Here is a 15,655-nt window from a genome sequence, read left to right as displayed (position 1 = left end):
TCTACAATCATATCTATGTTGGGCAAGGGAAAATCATCTTTTGGACAAGCTTTGTTAAGATCTCTGAAATCAGTGCAGATTCTGATGTCACCAAAAGGCTTTGTGACGGGGACCATGTTGGAAATCCACTCTGAATAGTCGATAGGTCAGATAACCTTAGCAGCTAACATTCTTTCTAACTCAGCTTTGACCAGTAATGCCACCTTGGGGTGCATTTTTCTAAGCTTTTGTCTGACGGGCTTGATCTGTGGATTGACTACAAGATGATAAACTACAAGCTTTGGATCAAGCCCTAGCATGTCTTGATATGACCATGCAAATCGGCCAATGTTCTCTCTTAAGACCTCAAAGAGGAGATCAACTTGGTCTTGTGATAGGGATGCAGCAATGTGAACAAGCCTAGGGATCTCTGAAGAACCGATGTTGACTTCCCTAGTATCCTCAATTAGAATAGAAGATATCTCTGGTCGATTATCTTGAGGAGGTAATGCTAAATCCTCATGTTCTACTTGTGGCTCTAGATGTTCTTGCTGAGGGGTTATCTTCGCTACCTTAGCTAGTCTCAGATTCACCCTAGTTCCAGTTTTGGGTGTATCGGAACTAGGTTGGGGATTTTCTCCAAAATACCCCTTGGGATCTCGCTTGTAGATATAGGTAGAATCTGGCTTTGTTTTCTTGTGAGGTGTTTCAGCTCCCATGAATCTTAGAAGTGCTTCCTCTGATGTGAACTCATCAATGTGTATGACGCTTGGTTGGTCCCAATCTATGAGTTGTGGATGGGCGAGTGGTAGGTCAATGAGGTGGATGGATAGTTCTTGGAGAACAGAGTCTCCGAGGGAGATTTGGTCTAGGATATTGTCGTAGGCTCTCTTTTGAACTTCCTCAAGAATGTCTTCGATTTTGACAAGGTCGCAGTGAATGTTCAAAAAAGTGTGATCGTTCATATTGGTATCCTCAGTTGTGGGTATGCCAAAGCCAAGACCTGACTTCGTTTCCCACTTGTGTGCGTCGATGGGGCACTGCATGCCTCTTTCTTCTGGTCCTAGACCACCACCTTGATAGTTCCATTTGTCAATGATGAGCTTATGTTCTTGGGGATACTTTTGGCTGAAGTGATCAAGGTGTGCCTGATTCCTTTGAGGTGCATCCTTATGTAACCAATCCTTGATATCTAGAGTGAGCTCCTCATGAAGAGGGATTTTCGAGGATACAAAGTTTGTTGGGCCAAACTTTTTGTATCGAGGAGGTGGAATCTCCTTAGCTTTGTGATATGTCAGTCGTCCATGGGCATGTGGATCAAGTGGGAGTGCCCCGACAATAAATGCATCCAAAAAACTATACTCTCCACAGCCCTTGTTATTGATCTTTACAGTAGACAAGGTAGAGGCGAGGATGGTTGTTGGGTCATTACAAGTGTGGGATGAGCTGGCGATGGATGTGCCGATATTAATTCCAGGGTAATGGTTTGTATATGACGCTTCAACCGCATTGCAGTAAGAAAAGGGTTTTGGATCGGCATGGATGGACACCTCAGTGCCTTGATGCAAAAATTTGACACACTCATGGTAAGTGGATGGAACGGCTTTCATGGCATGAATCCATGGGCGATCGAGGAGGATGTTGAATGGTAGGTTTAGATCACTAACATGGCAGAGTGTTTCTTGGATGACTAGCCCAACCTTGATTGGCAGAAAAATAGTTCCTTCTGTGGTTCTTTCCAAGTTGTCATAAGCTTTGATGGTGATAACCTCACTGATGATATCTGCCTCAATATACCCAGCTTGTTTTATGAATTTTAGGGTGCAAATATTCAAGGCTAATCCATTATCTATCATTACTCTTTTCATGGCAAAATTGGATACCATGATGGCTATACGAAGTGGAAGGGTGTGATCTGGCTCGACCATGGGTATGTCGGTGGGTTTGAACGATAGGGCATATGAGGATGAAAGGTGTCCAACAAGATTACAAAAATCAGTAGCATTGATATCAAAAGGGACATGAGATTCTATGAGAGCACTGTCAAGGATGTTCTTGTACACAGGACTAGTGTGAAGAAGGTCTAAAATGGAGATTTGGGCTGGCATGTTCCCAAGGTGTTCCAGGATATTGTACTAGCTTTTTGATGGAGCTGATGGTGCTGGTGAAACTGGTGGGCCTGCGATGTTAAATCAGGCTCTTTGAGTGGTGACTGCACACTCATTGTTTGGTCCTTGGATATTGATAACATTGATAGAAGGCTCTTTCTCAGATATACAACCTATAAGGCTACCATAGTCTATATAGGATGAAGTGTGGTCATTGTTCTTCCCATGCTATGGGTTTAGCTGACGGTTGTTGGTGTTGTTGTTGTTGGTTTGGATAGGTGCTTTTCTAGGATTTTGATTGTTATGAGGAGGAAAAGCATTTTGATAGATCTGTAAGCCTACATTGGGAGAGGTTTGGGCACCAACAGTGATTTCCTTCTGATCAATGAGGTCCTACACATAGTCTTTCAGTTTCATGCATCTGAGGGTAGCGTGACGTTTTACCTATAAAATTTTCAGTACTCATTGTCTTTGTACCATGCAGCTTTGGATTGGCTTGGGTCAATTTGCTGGGTAGGATGAAATTTGATGAGGTTTTCCTTGACTAATTTCTCAAAAATGACATCCAATGGCTCACCAAGGGGTGTATAGTTTCTAGGTGTAGGTTGGAATCTGGGCTTTTTTCCTGCAGCTACATTGATGGCATTAGCCTAATTGCTAGACCCTTGGAAGTTGGGTCTTGGATTGTGGTTTTGATAGCTTTGGTTATTCTGTTGTTGGTAGTTGATAGCTTGTTGATTGTTTGGTTGATATGGTGGGTTGGACTGGTTGTGAGAAGGACCAACAATATTCACATGTCTGGTGTCAGTGACACCATCTGTTGCAATGTGCTTTTTTTTGTTCCAATATCTAGACTTGTCATTGGAATGTGATTGATTTTGGTTGGCCTCTTTGTAAATCTTGACCACACCATCTTTAATGAGTCCTTGCTCAAAGATCATTCCTTTCTATTTTGATATCTTTATAGGTCTACAAATAGCTCATGGTCATGTGGTGAGCCAAGCTGGGATGGGCATTATCAATAAAAATTTTCACCACATGGCGCTCTGGCAAGGTGCAGGATATGTGGGTGGTAAAGTTTTGCCATCTTTGCAGGTATTCAGCAAGGCTTTCTCCACCTTTTTGCTTAGTGTGGACAAGGTCAACTATTGATAGCTCTGTTTCAACAAGATGGGCATATTGGGCTACGAATGCCTCAGATAATTCAGCAAAGTTTTTAATTGTGCCATAGGGGATTCTGTAAAACCATTTAAGAGCTGGTCCAGCCAAGCTTTTGGGAAAAAGGCACAAGAGGAAGACATCATTGTATGCCACGTCTTGGTAGTGCATGTAAAATTCTTTGATATGTGTGTCAAGGTCTCCTTTTCCTCTAAATATGTCAAATTTGGGTACCTCAAAGTGTTCTGGAAATGGTGTCATGGGAATGGCTCTGTCAAATGGGTAAGGGCCCACATTCTCAAACTTGAATGTCTTTGGATCATTCCCTTCTTGGATGGCTTTCAGAGCTGTCTTCATTTGCTCCCATTCTGAATTGATAGGTGATGGCTGGGGTGCCCCCAATGTAGGAGTTCCTTGAGGTAGGTATGTACTAGATGGGGCCACTAAATATTGATGGTTGTGAGGGATTTGCTGATAGGGATTGTACATTGTTTGGGATGTGAGGTTGGGATTGAGGAACATAAGCTGGCTATGGGATAAATGAATTGCTTTGTGGAGCTAAGGTATAAGATGGTTGTGAAGCTTGGGGAAAGGATCGAGGGGCTTGTGGGGTTTGACCAAGGTATGTGGGTTGCGGCCCCATTTGGGATGGTACTTGCAAATAATTGGTGGTTGGCTAGATTGGTGGGTTACCTCCTAGAAGTGGCATTGAAAAGTAGTTGGTAATAGGAGGTAATGGATTAGTTGGTGGTGGAGGTGGTGGGATTTGAAAGCTAGGAAATGGAATTGATGGGGTTTGATAGCTTGGCGACTGAATTTGGAAGCTTGGTAGAGTGGTGGTGGGAGCTTGGGTCACTTGAGAGCTAGGCAGAACATTGGTAGTAGCTTGTGGGGTTTGATAGCTTTGTGGAGTGAGGGTAGTAGCTTGTGGATTTGTGGTTGATGGCACTAAGCTTCCAAGACCTAATGGACATGATGGGATTGTGCTTTGGGCTATGGTGAACAAGCTGGGGGTGATGAAAGGTTGATTACTTGGCCCCATGGACGGTATCCCTATTGTATATTGCTGAGGTTGGCTAAAGATGCTAGCATTGATTTGGGAGATGGGTGGATTTGGAAGGCTGGGTTGGAGAGCAGCAGCAGCAATAGTGAAGGGCATGAACGGTGAGGTGTTTTGGCTAAAGGGGGTTTCGAGCGGAGAGGTATGAACCAAGGATGGAGTGGTGGTGGATGGGTTGGCTTGCAGCATGGAGATTTCAACTTGGTTGGATGATGGTATGTTTGGGTCTGTTGGATCATATGGATTGGCTGGAGGCTCTTCTTTTGGCATATATTGAGTATAATTTGGATCATAAGAGCCTATGGGTGGTGGCAGCTGCCCAAATAATGGATGAGATGGATCTGATAATGGAGGGGGTCTTCCAAAGTCAAAGGTTCCTACATTGTCCCTTTGAAAATTAGCCATGATTGTCTCTTTGTTCTTGTCTATAATGGCGCTTACCAATATTGCATTTTCTAGTTGGTTCATGAAAGCTTCAATGCTAGTAGGTGATGGCATAGATTTCTCTGGGCTGAAGGATGGCTGAGTGCTCAAGGGGGGTGAGGCTGTTCAATCCAAATGATAGGGCTCCATTGTTTCTTTCTTCTTGGCTAAGTGAGTAATGGGTGGCATGAAAAATGCTCCTAGGGATGAGATGCAACAAATGCTAGTGGATGCAAAAGGGGGAAGGCTTTTCTATGCAAATTATTTCTTAGGTTGAGGCAAAGCTATATGACAAAACCTAAGGAGGATTGGGTTTGGGATTCTAATTTCAAAGATATGTTGCCAAAGAAGAAAAGGTTTGCTTTCCTATGTGCAAGCTTGGTGGTGATTGTGTCAACTTAGGGATAGACTGATGATCCTTTAGGAAGAACATGAGATTGACCACTTGTGGATCCCAACCTTTAGCTCAAGGTGATGAGGGATAACAAGTGGAAAAGCTAGATTACCCTAGACAAAGCTTTGTCAAAAGGGATAACCTTGGTGAGATTGGTGGTTTTGAAAGTTTTTAGGAATGGCAAACTTTTAGCAAGGTGACAACAATTTTGAAAGCTTAGATATGCAATTTTTGGATTGCTGGCTAGATGATTTGATTCTAAATGAGATGGATGAGCTAATAATTATTAAGGGGATAACCTAAGATGGCTGACTTTTCTACAAAGGTGACTCTAAGGTGAAGCTTATCCAAGAAGGTGTGGAGAAACAAGGGTGTCTAATCATAGAAATCATGCCTAGTTGGTAAGGCATAAGCAGGATTAACTCCTGGATGTTGGCTAAATTTGATAGTGAGCTCTAACGAAGCCTCTTGAAGTGCTTTGTCAGTAGCTTTATTCTCTGCTTTGTGGAGTTTGGCAATTCGAGGACATGGTGTTAGTTCTTTTCTCTTGGCTGAAAGTTCTTGGTATGCCTAAGATGGTTTGAGTTTAACTTTGTGGAACTTCTGTTTGGGTTCGGGTTGCTCTGACATCAATTCTTGAATCTACTTAGCTTTTAGAGACCTCAGTTATTTTGCTTCAACTTGTTCAACTTTTGGAATAGGCAGTGACAACGCTAAGTATACCCTAAGCTAGGATTGACCAAGTTTGGCAAACATTCATTCAACAAATAAAAAAGCAAGCAATAGATAGGAACAACCAAATAGAAGTTTTTGATTCTTAGAATGTGATACTTGCGCTGAGGAGTGTGTATGTTTTACAAATATTTCGATCAGTCACTTCAAACACATTAACATCCTAGATGGTTGTCTACAAGGCTGATAGTTGGTTTAGTTAGGGAGTCCTCGATATACCCAAGGTACGTGAGGCCCAAATCTGTAGATGAAACCAAAAAGATATCACACAGTCGAGAGGAGCGGTAACCCACTTCTCCTCTTTAACTTCTCAAGAGTATAAAGTTCCTTGAGGCTTAGCCCGAGTGAAAAAATATTGATCCTAATCTTATGCACCCAAGATGGCCTTGAAAGATGACAAGGGGAGAGAAGACTTGGATGACCTTGGGCTAAAAAAAATACGCTTGTTCTTTTACCAACTGACTCTTATGTGTAAATCAATCAAAGAATGCAAACAAGAAGAAGAGTTAGGGTCAAAAAAAGCAAACCCATGCACCCGAAGGCCCTCCACGTCAAGTATCAATTAATTTCTTTTAAAGCATTCAAGAGTTGGTGTGATTTTGTTTTAACCCCAAAGCAAAGATGTGTGAGACTTGATTTGTCAAGCGCACGCCCAGAGGCCCTCCACGTCAATAGTTGTTCAATTTTAGTACCCAAATGAAGTGTGATCAATTTAATCTAAATTTTTGGTCATTTTAGAATTTTGATAAAGTTAAAGCAAACGTTCAAAGACCAAGTGAGTGAGTTACATTGTGGAACATTTAACACCTTTTTCAAGTAGACCCATCCCCATGAATGGCGCTGAGATTGCAACCAATGGTTAATATTTTGATGGGTAATTAGAAAAGAGATGAGTCCAAGGAACTACTCAAATTGATTTTTGCAAATTTTTGTTTAACTTAATGAAGTTTCTTAAATGTCCAAAAATCAAACTTTGCCTAAATTGCATGTGGAAAAGAGATTTGTTTTGTTCAATTTTAAAAGCTCCAAATGAAGTGTTTGATATTGCAATGGTTAATTGATCCTTGGAATTCAAGATTGGATTTGTTATTTTAATCATGCATTCAAGGAAAATTTTATTTTAATCCATGGCATTCAAGAGTGTGTTTAGCAACATGCATTTAAAGACAAGTGATTAAACATTCAAGTTTTTTTCCTTTGAGCATTCAAGATTGAGATTTTGTGTGTTGTTTTAAGAACTTTGAAGTGCTTTGTTTTAACCTTAGATCATTCAAGATTGTTTTTGGACTCAAAAATGAAAATGACTCTTTGGACTTTTCTTTTCATTCAAGATTTTGTGTTCTAGTTTGCATGTTTTAAGCCCAAAAATGATATTCCTAGATTGTTTTGATGCATGAAAAACCTAAGAAACACTCAAGATTTTGGAACAAGAAATTTGTTTGGAACAAATAACAAAACTTTTAGGACAATTTCTGGCAACCATTTAGGACTCTTAGTTTTCATGAGATTTTTAAAATAACTTTAAAATATTTGCAAATGAGGTTCATTTTTTCCTTGATTGGTGCTTTGAGTTTGATTTAGATTTTAGTGTGCACTTAGTGTTGATGTTGAAACTTTTGAAATGGAAACTTGAAATTCTTTTTAAATTCCCAAAAATGAAGTGTTCCTAACTTTGCATGAATGCATCTAAAACCTTGATGTTGTAAGGATGCAAATGATTAGATTGATTTAGTTTCACTTGTTAAAAGATTTTTTCTTTTTTGCAAATTTTTAATTTTTTAATGGATTTAAGTATGATTTGGGGGTTCATTTTAAGCACTAAAAAGAAGTGTGTATGATTTTTCTTCCTTAAAAAAAAAAAATTGGCCAAGATCTCCCACAAGAAGAAGAAGAAGAAGAAGATGGAATAAGAAGAATATAGACAAGAAGAGGAAGAAGAATTCCAAGTGCTTTGTCCACCTATAAGCTTGAAAAAATTGCAAATGCTATGAGATAGACTATGAGTTCCTTTGTCTTCTTCATGCTCATGTGGACCTACAAAACCAATTTATACAATCCTACCAATCACAAAAACAAGCAAAATTAGCCAAAATCAGCAAATGACATACAAAACTTGACTAAAAAAGCTAATGAAGATGACCCATGCGGAGTCCCACCGGGCATGCCAAAATGTATATGAGCAATGTTAGTATGCTAATAGAAATAAAATTTAAATAAAGCTTCTACAAACTAAACAAAATTCATAAACTTCAAGATAGAATAAGATGAGCTCTCAATTGAGAATATGAGCCATTAATGGGCTCTCACAATGAGAAGCCCTCTTGTTGAGTAGCTTTGTCTAAATAGATAGAACGTATGGTCAAGCTTTATGCTTCAAAAAGTGCTTCAAATGGAGTTGTAATTTGGGTGTGAGTGTATGGTTTTGATGTAAAATGGCTTCTCAAAATGGCATTATGACTTTACTTCATGGATTGTGTTATTTTGAAAAGGGGAAGGATCCAATTTATAGGCAAGAGGCTTGAGGGATTGAGGGCTAAGATGCAAGGATGGGAAAAAGCTCATGGAGGGCTTAGATTGCATGAGAGGAGAGCACATGGATTGTGCTTCCTTACAACCAATCAAAGAGTGACACATGTCACATGGTGAGAGGATGGAGGAAAGGGGAAGGATGAGTCAACAAAGGAGGCTCAAGGGATAAAATCTTCATAGAGACCCTCATAATGGCTTGTAAGAGCAATAAAAGGGCTTGGAAGAGTCATTTATGACCTAGTGGGCTTCATAAAGTTTTATGGTTGAGATATTTTGAGAGAGATGAGAGCAATTTCGACTTGGGCTTGATTAGGAAGGTTTTAAGCTTGCTTAGGATTGTGCAAATTATTAGAGGATGGATTAGGATGGTTTAGGATTAGCTTAGGGATAGGAAAGTGGATGGCATTTAATGAGGGTGGGTGGAGGAGGTGATATTTGTTAACTTTGGCTTGGGTTAGGAAGTTTTAACTCATGTTTAGGGAATGTGACAAGGTTAAGAGGGGATTAGGATTAGTTTTAAAGACATCTTCTAGAAGAGTCTAGACTTTGGATGAGGATAAAGACTTTCTAGAATAGTCTAGAATTTTCTAGGATGAGGATGAAGACTTTCTAGAAGAGTCTAGAACTTCTTAGCATGAGGATGAATTAGATTTTTAGGAAATAAATAAAGTTTTATTTATTTCAAGGGTTTGGGTTGAGGATATATTTATTAAAAAAAATTTTATTAAACATGAGGATTAATATTTAATCTTGATTAAATATTTTGAGTTGGGATTAGGGGTAGGAAATGATGGGATTAGCCTTTAATAAAAATTAAAGAAGGATTAGAAGTTTTTTGAAGAGGTTAGTGGTCTTAAGGAAATTGGCCAAGTTTTGGGCAAAAAATAAATTTTTTATTTATTTTGGATTTTTTGGTCAATTTATTAATTAAATAATTAATAAATAAGGAAATAATATTTAAATAAGATTTAAACATTTTTGGGAGGGATTCCTTAATTAAATACTTTTAATTAAGATAAAAGGATTTAATGGCATAAAAATAAATTAATTAATTAATAAATGATGATGTCATCAGAGACTTTTTTCAGAAAATAAAAATATTATTTTCTAAAGGATTTTTAGGTTTCTACACATGTATGGTGTGCACATTTATTTACTTTTATGTCTAACATGTCTAATATTGTTAAGGAAGCGATTTGTAGTTAACTATTAGTTGGGATCTACATGATGTATCATTCCCTTCCATTATTTTTTTATCTTAAAAAATATGTTTACATACATGCTCATCTTTTATGTAGATTGTAGATTCAAGGCATCGAATTCCTTGAATTGTCAAGATGACCTTGCCCTATCTTCATAACTCAATTGTAAGTATAGGGAGATAATGTTTAGGTCCAATCATTGTCATAACCTAATTAATTGTCCTAAGGAGGAGGAAATGTATTTTATTTTCCACTATTTTTAAACCCATGAGTTTATCTTTGTTTGTGTTGTTTATTTTTAAGTTTTGGTCAATTTTAGTAATGTTGCTTTTATGTGGATTTGACCATGTGATTTATTTGGTAAATGATTTAATTATAATATTTGGGTTAGTCATATAATATTGTGAATTACTAAATATTATTCGATTAAAAAGAAAACTTGAGAATATGAGAATATCTAATTAATTAAAAATTAATTAAAGATATGCTTTAATTTAGAAGTCTAATTAAGAAAATTGGTTAAAGAAGAATGAAAATATGATGATATTTAATTAATTAAATATGTGCTTCAGTTGAAAAGATTTAATTTAAAAGTTAGAAAATTGGATTAAACAAGAATTAGAATATTAAAAGATTAAACATTTAATATTGTTTTATTATAATTATCTAATTAATAATAATTAAATTAGAGTTGCATTTAAATAACAAGCCTTAATTATTATTAATTTAAATAATAGAGTATCATTTAAATAGTCCTTGTACAAATTAATAGAGTAGAGGGAAAGAAAATATAAAACAATATTTTAATTAAAAAGTACTTTAAGGAGATTCAAACTCATTTCTACACACACAGGTCTTGGGAAGGAAAATTTAGAATTAAAGCAAATGAATTGTTCAAAGTTTCAAAGGGTTTGAGTTTGTATGCATTTACTAGATTGTCTAGAATATCATCTATCAAATTGAGGTAGTCTCCAAGAACTCATTTGTTAAAATCATTTTGGAATTATGTCTACCTTATGTTTTTCATACTGCTCAAATTTATTTGTTGAAACTCATAGGATAAAATATGAAAGACAATTTTGATTTGCAATTAAAAAAGAGAATTGATCAATGTGCTGAACGAAAACCATAGTCAGATGTAAACTATAGAATCATGCTATTGATAATGAATTTAGAAAACACAAGATATGAGCAACCAAAGATAGTTTAACATTAAATTTTAAAGAACAATGATTATTATCAAGTAGAATTTGAAAGAGAAATATCTAAAATTTTCAATAGAAACCCTCAAAAAGACTCATCAAGAAAAACATACAATTGCCTCTGAGTTGAGCAAAATTGTTGGTTGAGAATCCTTCTAGAGAACAAATGCATTCATGATAAAAAAATTTAATAAAAAATTTTGATTGCATGTTTTAGAAGATCTTCGCCATGTGTAAATAGAAAATTACATAATTTAATTATTTTCAAGAAAATTCAATTTATTCAGATTTATTTTTAATATTTAAAAATATATATAATAATATATAAAGAAACATGTTTTTAATGATTATTTATTAATTTGTAAAATTCAATTTTTCGATTTATTATTTAAAAAAAAAATAAACTTTTGTAAGGATTATTGATTAATTTCAAAAAATTTAAGAATGATTATTTTAAAAAATTATTATTGTTATTTAATAGTTTTGAAAATTAAATTAATACTATCATTTAGTTATAAAGTGGATGTTGGTGTTAAAGAATCTTTAAATTTAGTTTAATTATTAGTTGTATAAATAATTTTATATTTTAATTAATGTAAGAGGAAAATTAGTAAATATATAATTGTGATTTTTTTATTTTTTAAGAGAAGTTATATTGGAGTTTACCATATAACCTTTTGGTTATGAATATTTAATATTATGAATGAAATTATAAATAATTTAATTATAATTATAATTTCACGTTTGAGTTATCTCTAGTTGCATCACAAATTGAAGGGGAAAAAATGTTAACATTGGACTTAAATATAAGTCAAATTAATATTTTAGAAATGAAATTTGTATTAATATCTAATCTAATAATATGCACTTATTGTTTTGATTAAATCATTTATGATTTAAGATTATTTAAATTAAAAATATGACAATGTTGCATGATATTTTATACACACAAAGAGTTTTGACATTGACATTTGAACACTTATTGATTTAAATAAGTATATTACCATAACAATTTATATTAACATGTATATTATTACTTTATTTCTAAACAAATCCTTATGACCCAAACTAAACAAGAAAAATCGATGGAATTAAATCATGTGGTTGACAACTATGTGTTTTCTAATATTCTATTTATAGTCTTGTGATGTTTATTTTTGTAATAGTTTTTCTTTGTGAGTTGTTTAGTTGGCCAAGTTAGGATGTGCACTAGAAGCATTTTTTAGGATTGCTTATATGATTATTTGACTAGATGTGATGATAAACTTTATGATTTGAGTTGAGACTTTTATTTTATGAGCTTTATGCTATTGAGCATTTATGAGAACTTGGGTTTTGAGAACAAATGTTATTTTTGGGCTTCTTGTTAAGGAATTAAATTTGATCAATATTACTTTTGTGGTTTGAGACAATTGTGGTTTGTGATTTTTAGGAAGGTATTCTAGGTGCATGTCCATGGGAGTGGCTTGCAATGGGGGCTGAGGCCTATAGTGGTTGCTAGGGTAATTCATTGTAAGTTGTGAAATAAGTGATAACATAGTAATCAAAATACTTTCCTCCCTCATGGCTTGAGATAAATTAAAAAGATAAGCTAGATATTTTTCCTCGTCCATTGCTTTAGTGCTTGTATAGACTAAGGATGAGAATGGGATGAAACCTTGAGAGGTATGACTAGTCTCTATGTCTTCGCGAGATGGTATTCTAGTTCCCCATAGAGTCACTAGGGGGTTTAGGTCCTAAGAGATTACCAATGTAACCTTAGATTTTATTCATGTGATGACACTCCATAGTATGTATCATGAATCTCCTTCATAATTTTTTTAAATATTTTCCTTTAGTAGTGTACTTGTTTGATATTAATTTTGATGGTGTATTTATTATGAGTTGCTACTCATTGATTGGATGTCATTTATTGTTGACAGTTCACTTTTATTAATGAATGATCAATTTTTCATTGGTGGTGTTTTTATTGTTGGAGTTAGTGATTGGTGGTTTAATTTTATTGATGTCAGTTGTTACCTATTGGTTATTGTGCTTATGACACTTGACATTGTTTTAGAGGTGGTTGTATCTTTTAATTTTAGTTTTCAATTTGTACTTAGCATCAGTTATTGATTTTGGTATGTGATGTTGGTTTGGATGACTATCTTTTTTCCTTTGGTTATCTTTTATTTATCATTAGTTTGTATTATGCTTGAGGTATATTTGGCTATTAAGATTCCTTTCCTAAAATTGTTTAATGATTTGATTATTTGTGTGTGGATCATACATTATCTCTCCTACATAGTGGGAGTGGGAGCCTAATTAGGTGACCACATGGTCTGGAGGTAGTGTCTTCTTACCATTTAGGTCCCCCTTACATTGCTAGTTGTTAGATGCTCATTGATATAGTGGTACGATTATCATTCTTATTCTTATCTTGGAGACTCCTATTTGTTCGATATATCTATGTATCATGTGTTTTGAGATCCTATGGGATATTACATTGTATATTGATGTAATTGTATCTATTTTCACATACCCTGTGACATGTGAAGTGGATGTTATTCATTATATGTGATTTCATATTATTAGTTGTAATTATGTATTTACTTATGTCATAATGTATCTATTATTTCTTTATGACCAGGAGACTTTATACTTGAGACTTAGACTTTAATGTGACTCAATGTGAAGGAACCCTTGAATGGAAAATGTTTTTATAATTTTCTTATGTGCAGTTGATGTGTATGTATATATTTCTTCTACATTATCAAGTTACTTTGATGTTGTTTAAACTTATTATAAAAATTTAAAAAATTAGTTTAGTAAACATTTTAACATGTTAGGTTTATTTATTTTGGGTTCTCAAGTGGGGCATTACAAAAGGCACTAAATTTCTCTCATATGTAAATAATCTATCTGAAGTTAGCCAAAAAGCACATGATATGTATGCTACAAATTACATAGAAGGCAAAAATTACATGATGCATTCATCAAAATTATTGTATACCTTTTAATTCCTTATCTGTACTCTATGTGTGGCAACTATGCAAAATCATTATATATCTTCTATAACATTAGAATTCAACACACAATAAATTAATTATACAAAATACAAGTCAAAAAAAATTCTATGAATAAATCAATACCTCAAACATGACATTGATCATATCTTGACATACATTTCATTGATCATGTCGTTGATCATCTTGTGCATCCATGTCATCATTATGACTATCATCATCATCATCACCATCATCGTACTTGTCACCTTGATCATCATCATCATGACCAACACCACTACCATCTTCACCTCCATCATCATCATCTTTGTCACCATTATCATGGCCATCATTATCATGACCATCATCACCTTGATCATCACCACTATCATCGTTAGCACCACTACAAACATCATCTTCTTCTTCTTCATCATCATCATTGTGTAACATTTAGTTGTGATCATGATTTACTTCATCTTCTAATTCTTTAGTATCTTCTTCTTTCATCACAAATATACTTTACCATCCTTCCTCTTGGATCATGCCTAACAATAAATGACCATGTAATGCCACACTAAGCATAACCTAAAGATTAGAAACCAAAGAACAAATACTATAAACACAATAATTTTTTTATTATTAATTCAACTGATTACAAGTGCAAGAACAAAGATTAAACCATTCTCAATCTAAAAATCTCGCAATGAAAGATGATATCATCCAAATATGCTTCCATAATGATGCTAATACAAATTGAGTTCAGTACAATAATGAAGTACAACATCATTCTTAATCACTAATGTTCAACATATGGACTCTACTAGATACAAATTTTTCTATAAGAAGTAACTTCAATAATCATCCTTTAGCTACATGTTAATCAACTTGAAGCACCTAGAAAACACACAGAAATGCAACACAACACAAAGAAGGGGGCTCAGTACACACTAAGTTGAAAAATGTAATCCACCTGCATACATGTTAGATTAAACATATACATAATCATAATGTAGAAATTTGATTCACTTAACAAAGTACAGTTTCATAATTAATATGCAAGAAGTAAACATTTACTTACAATGAAAAATTAAACTCGCATTAAGAATAACCCATAAATGAAACATATATATACTGAGGTGTCATTGTTATGACAATAAGATTTTGCATCCATGTATGGTATGGTCATAGTTGACACATAACGATATTCTCTATTATACTTGTCAATGACAAAATAGAGATATGCCTTATTCTCCGTACTTAACCATATAGGTTTAAGTCATAGGTAAGGCCAATTATCTTTCATATGTAATTAACCCACCCAATTTATTTTAAAGTTATCACTGAATTAATTAACTGAATAGGATAAACCAAATTCAGCCACCCCGATATATGTTCATCACATCTATTCTTAAAATACACATCAAACAGATTTACCAAGAATGTGCATGCAACAGATAATAAATTAGTATACAACATGATACTACATCCTTTAATCCATTCATAAAACATCTTATTCTGCCAATTTCAGAGGTAAATATAAATAATTATAACAATAGCAACAAAACCCATAATATCAAGATCATGCAAATACAATTGAACCGTTGTCACAGCTCAACAATACTTACTCAATCTTAATAATATACATTCAATTTTCTGCTAAATTAACCATCTACACATAACTTCAAAATGACCAAGATAACAAACCAAAAGGGACATGATATTCTTGCTTTTAACAAATATCATAGTCTGTTTCAATACTTGAAATATCCTCCACTTCAATTATGAACTGAAAAATATCTTTATACTAAAAGAATGTTGTTTCAACACATCTTATCCTAAAATGATCCTTAAATTCTATTAAAACACTTCATAATAAAAATTAAA

The 15,655-nt window shown here is 34.4% G+C and overlaps 1 pseudogene; it reads right to left on the bottom strand.

Annotated features, from left to right (window-relative positions):
• The window catches only part of LOC149545798 (2-isopropylmalate synthase A-like), a 167,040-nt pseudogene extending 152,819 nt beyond the window's left edge, over window positions 1-14,221 (bottom strand).
• Window positions 14,222-15,655: the final 1,434 nt, after the last annotated feature.

Source organism: Cupressus sempervirens, chromosome 7, assembly GCF_028749045.1.
Source record: "Cupressus sempervirens isolate cs-2001-9-10 chromosome 7, ASM2874904v1, whole genome shotgun sequence".
NCBI classification, from domain to species: Eukaryota; Viridiplantae; Streptophyta; class Pinopsida; order Cupressales; family Cupressaceae; genus Cupressus; species Cupressus sempervirens.
This window is presented reverse-complemented; position numbering and strand designations above follow the sequence as displayed.